We start from the raw sequence: 6,000 nt of genomic DNA, 5'->3' as shown, positions 1-6,000 counted from the left end.
ATCCAATTACGCATCACTTTTATTTCCTACATTTATACACAATGCTAACAGAATTTGTAATGACTAGCATATACATTTCTTCTCACAAACATACTGCCTATCTCTTCCCTTTTACTCTCATCTGTACCACATCCACGCACATTAAAAGACCCAAACCTTAGGGTACTGGTTGGAAAATTCTCAGATCCTCTTATGCCTTTACTATTTTTTAGGATTGTTCCCTTTGGGGCTACAGGTAGCAGGACTCCTAATCCCATCCCCCGTCCCGTTTTTTGTCGCCTTTTACGACTCAAGTGGGAAGACTTGGTGGTAGCATTCTTTTCCCCCACCACAGGTTAGGCGAAAAAAGGAAATGAATATTCAGAGAAATGGTACAGGACAGTAACAAGGGGTTGGGGGACAGCATAACGGAGGGACAGTCGTAGTATAAAAGTGTCATCATTTCTCTATGAACAGAGTTTTCCTCTATCACATACAAAATGATGTGTGGCTCTGGTCCGTAGGGGCGCCCCATATAGACCCTAAAGTATCAACTGCATGCTACTTTGCCACAATAACATGCAGCCAATACCCCAGACGGGGTAATGATAAAATAAAACCGAGTTCTTTCGTCTTATTAGGACATCTTCAGAGTGGCTACATCCCATTTGGTCTGCTTCCCATATCGTCTACTCATATTATCATTATTTTCCCATATCATCTACTTTGTCTACTCGTACTGATTTTCCATTTTGTGTACTCTACTACAGATACTGGAAATGACAGAGTCGAGAGTATAAGAGGTAATGGAGTTTTTATATATATATATTTTTTTACACATCAGCAATACAAGCTGATATATATATATATATATATATATATATATATATATATATATATAGATAGATAGATAGATAGATAGATAGATATATACTGTTAACAGTTACTGAATTTATACATTTAACATTACAAGCCACACAAATACGGCAGTGACTCCAGAATGTCTGCAATGGACAGTCGACAGTATAAGAGATAATAGATAAGTCTTTAAGATTTTATTTCTTTTTACACATTATGAAGAATACAAGCCGCTATACATACATAGTGGAAACAGTTACTGAAGTAATACATTTATACATTACCAGCCACGCAAGTAGGACAGTGACTCCAGAAAGTCTGCAATGGACTGCTTACCAGCAACAAAATTCTCTTAGAAGCACTTGATCCTCCTTGCCATTCTTCTGCCACTAGTTCCTCTTGTGGACATCGAGTCCACTAGCCTGGAGCTGCTGGATCTCGAACTTGGAGACCCTGTCTTCCTTTGCAGGAAGGTGATTAGTTGGAATAGGTTGGGACGGTCCCGGCCAGCAAGACGGTTAATCTTGTGCCAACCTTCCAGTCGGTTGTTGGTTCGGTCTTCAGTGGCCAGTGAAGTGGTTCCACATCATCACTGGGACGTGCCCCATCCAGGTGGAGAAGTACTTGGCAAACTTTCCAGATGGAGCGTAGTCAGCCATGTTGAGTTTTATGGTACTCCTAGACGGACTGTCTCAGCTGGTAGGAAGGCGAGAGCTGCTGCATACTTGATGAAAATTAATTCCTCATCTTCTCATCACAGAACAATGTGGCCATTGTTCTGCAACCATCTCTACTGACAGTGTGAAAAATGAAAGTAACAACCCTTAAAGAGTAACCACCAAACCTAGGTACAATTTTGCATTTTTTCTTTTGCAATTTTTTCACGATAAACATGTTCAAAAAAATTCTCACGATTAGTTTTTGAAGAACTTTTTGACGAAAAAATTCGTATTCCGCTAATTTGCACTCTGAAAGCACATCTAACAGCACCATCTATTGGTGTGAGTTCTGATGACGTCATGATTTGTGCACCAACCAAAGCGTCCCAAAACAAAACATACAATTCCTTTGGCGATATCGAGAGTTCTTCATTGTCATTTGAGAGTAGTCTCGACTCCATAAATATCTTTGACAACAGCCAAGATGTGTATGTAGACGGCATATCTATGGGCTATCAATTTAAACAGGAATATTTCTCTGAAGTTTTCTGTTGGTGCTCACCTATGTGTATGTTGGTTCTGCAATGCAGCCTTAGGGGACTCAAAAAAGTAAGGGTAGTATACGTGACGCATTCAATATTTTAGCAGTCTGCTCTTACACAAAATACTACAGCTTGTTCACACTACGGCTCGTGGATGCCATAAGCCTTGTAAACATCTATTTCTACAACGCAATATAAATATCTTCTTATTTTAGCCTAAATATGCCAGTATCTTTTTTAATTGTGGTTGTCACGACCCACGTATGGGCCAGGCTAGTTGCGACACGAAAAGAAAGAAAATAATGATAATAATAATTATAAGACCGTGCGCAGCTCTTACGAGTGACAAATTTCAGGCAGGATAATTAAACTCTTCGTTAAAATGATTATTTACAATAGTAAAATAGACACAAACAACATGAATGGATATAGAATAAGGAAAATGTAGCAATACACATCAAACATAAAAATCTAAATGCATATATGTTACACGAATTAAAAATGTGTACTACAGTTACCAGGTAAAGTAACTAGTTGTGCGTTTGTATGCAGCATGTAACAGGCAGGCGAAATAAAGTCTTGATTATGGTGTAGGCGAGTCTTGATTCTGGTTGTTAGAAGTCGCACCAACGGAAAGTCGTTTGGTCCGATCTTCAAGTTTCGTGAACCAATGATTTGTTTGGAGGCTGATGCACGATAACTTTTGGTAGAAAACCTTCTGGTAGTTGGGAAACATGTAGATGATAGGAGTACAAGAGGCTGAGGAGAAAGGGAGTGAATGATAGAGTAGAGCTAGGAGTGGAAGAGGAATGGGGATGGTTTAAGTAGAGAGTCACAAGGTGTGTGGAACTAGGAGGATGGGAGGAAATAGAAGGGTAGTGAGTGGTGGGATGAGGAAGCAAAAGATTGTAGAAGAGAAGAAGCAAGTTTTCACAGATTGGTTACAAAATAGGATGAGGGAATCATATGAGAGGTACAAAGAAAAGAGAAGTAAAACATAAGATAAAGGAGGCAAAGAGGAGAGTAGGTGTGAAATGGGGTAAGAGTATGGTAGAAAATTTAAAAAGTAATAAAAAACTTGGAAAGAAATTAAAAGGAAGAGGAGGTGAATCAGGTAGAGAAGAGGTAAAAGGTGCAGATGGTGAGATGATAATGGAAGAGAAGGCAGTAAGAAGATGGGCAGAGTATTTTAGGGAGTTGCTAAATGTGAAGGAGGATAGGGAGGGAAAGGTAGTTGCAGTGGGAAGTGATGAGTGTGGAAAATGGAGGAGAAATAAGGAAAGATGTGAAGGCAGTTGCTAAGATGATGAGAGCAGGTAAGGCACCTGGGTTAGATGGATGTCATGCAGAATGTCTGAAAAAAATGAGCTGCAGTGATGGTGGACTGGCTGGTGAGGTTATTTAATGTTTGTTTAAGAGAGGGTAGAGTGCCGGAGGACTCGAGGAGTGTCTGTACAGTTCCACTTTACAAAGGAAAAGGAGACAGTGTGAGTGTAGTAGTTTCAGAGGGATCAGTTTGTTAAATGTAGTTGGGAAGGCTCATGGGAGGGTCTTGATTGAGAAAATTAGGAGAGGAAGAGAGGGAGTAATTGGTGAGGATCAGTTTGGGTTTAGGACAGGTAGGGGTTGTGTAGACCAGATTTTTGTGGTAAGACAAATATGTGAGAAAGCTATAGGAAAAGGTAAGGATGTTTTTTTGGGCTTTTATGGATCTGGAAAAAGCTTATGACAGGGCAGACAGGAAGGCATTGTGGGAGGTATTGCAAATATATGGAATAGGAGGGAAGCTTTCAAGAGCAGTCAAGAATTTTTACACAATTCACCATGGTCTTAGATCACGTGTTGTACTCGTGATCGACAGCTATTTTCCTCCCAAAAGAGACCTCAGAGCTTATCTGACCGATCTATGGATAATGCTGTGACCTTACATGCACACACACACCCAACTCCCTGCCCACGAGAGCTGGAGTAACAACCCGCAACGCAGCAATACTGAAATTATTTCAGTCCTGGGCGGGATTCGAACCCGGACCACCGTAGTGGCAGCCGGGAACTCTACCAACTGCGCTACGAGTTGTGTGAGAGTAGTAGAGCTTGTGTTAGGATTGGAAATGGAGAGAGTGGTTTGAGGTAAAGGTTGGATTTCGTCAGGCATGTGTTATGTCGCCCTGGCTGTTCAATTTATACATTGGTGGAGTGATGCGAAAGATAAATGCAAAGGTATTGGGTCAGAGATTAGAGATGGTTAAAGAAAATGGAGAAAAGTGGGAGGTAAGCCAGCTGTTGTTTGCGGACGACACTGCGCTTGTAGCAGGATCAGAGGAGGGACTGAGGAAGTTGGTGACTGTTTGGGAAGGTGTGTAAAAAAAAGGAAATTGAAGATAAATGTGGGGAAAAGGTGATGAGATGTACAAGGGGAGAAAGTGGCAGCAGAATGGAAATGAGTATGAAGGGAGACGGGAGGAAGTGGATAGTTTTAGATACTTGGGTGCAAATGTGGTAAGAAAGGGAGGAGTGGTGGAGGTAGAATGTAGATTGAGAGAAGCAAGTAAATACCTTGGGGGATTAAAAAGTGTAATGAGAAATAGACACCTGGGAATGGATGCTAGGAGGAGATTGTATGAAGGAGTGATTGTGGCAACAGCACTGTATGGGCCAGAAACATGGAACACGAGGAAGAGAGGAGTTTGAATGAGTTTGAGATGAGGTGCCTGAGAAGTATGATAGGGGTTACTGGGCTGGATAGAGTGAGAAATGAGGAGGTGAGGAGGAGGACGGGGATGGAAAGTGGAAAGGGAGTTGGGAGATAGGGTTGATGAAAGAGTTTGGACACATGGACACATGGAAAGAATGAGTGAAGAAAGATTGGTAAAAGAGGTGTGGAAGGCAGAAGTGGAAGGAGTGAACATGATGAAATGACCTAGGATGGGGTAAAAGGGGCATTGGGAAAGAGGGGAATGTCTGTTGTGGAAGGATGGGAGAGGACAGAAGATAGGGGTGAATAGAAAATGGTTGTGTATGGATGATGCTGTCATGCATGAATGGGAGTGGGTGGGGGGTGGGGGGTGAGGGAGTGTGAGAAATAAATTGACGCAGCCCGAAGGGATTTCTCCCCATCTCCTTTTCTGCATGAGGGCATGGAGAGGGGGGTTGTCGATTTAATGAAGCAGCCTTGCTCTAGATGTGCTGTGTCTTGCAACACTGCTTCTGACCCAGGGCAGTGAGCAAGATGCAGGGATGACCCATCATCCAGGAGGTGCCGAGGAGGAAGGGGGTGGATGGGAGTAGAGTATCTTGGGAATGGAATGGGTGGGAATGGTTTTTATGCCTGTTTTTTGGCTGCCACCATTGTATGGAGGAAAAAGCCTTTGGTATATGAATGCATTTGCATGACCTGATTTGGGGCAGTTCCCCAGCCAGGCTAGATTTAGTGAAGCTATGTTTATGTCACCTTTTCTACCCCCTTCTCTATGTCAGGTGAGCAAAATGGATCCTAAACAGGACTGCTCAGTCATGCAGGTTATTGCCATGTCCTACTATAAAGTAACTAGTGGGCCTCCACTACCTGCCATGCAGTCAGTAACAAAGGGCTTCAAGTGACTTTCCTGTCCCAGCCATCATTCACCATTGGCAGAAGACTTTATACTCTCAGTTGGAAAAATTAATCTAGTGATAATAGAAAGGAAGACTGACAATGATTAGATATAGTGTCAGTCTCATATAGAGGTCAACCCAGGGGTATCATGGGGAAGTGAAGAGACAGTGGTTAGTTTTCCTTCAGTCTGCTTTCAAATCCCAATTTTGGGATCTTGTATTTACCTAGTTGTATTATATGGGAAGGGGAGCTATGCTCATGGGGACCCGTTTTTGTATCTCACAAGATCAACTTTGTTCTTAGATTGTTGTATTGTGTTTCCACACACTATTTCTTCATCCAATTTGTTCCATATATCTATCACTCT

Source organism: Oratosquilla oratoria, chromosome 27, assembly GCF_046742065.1.
Source record: "Oratosquilla oratoria isolate Oo_2021 chromosome 27, ASM4674206v1, whole genome shotgun sequence".
NCBI classification, from domain to species: Eukaryota; Metazoa; Arthropoda; class Malacostraca; order Stomatopoda; family Squillidae; genus Oratosquilla; species Oratosquilla oratoria.
The sequence above is the reverse complement of the archived record's forward strand: the minus strand, read 5'-3'. Positions refer to the sequence as shown.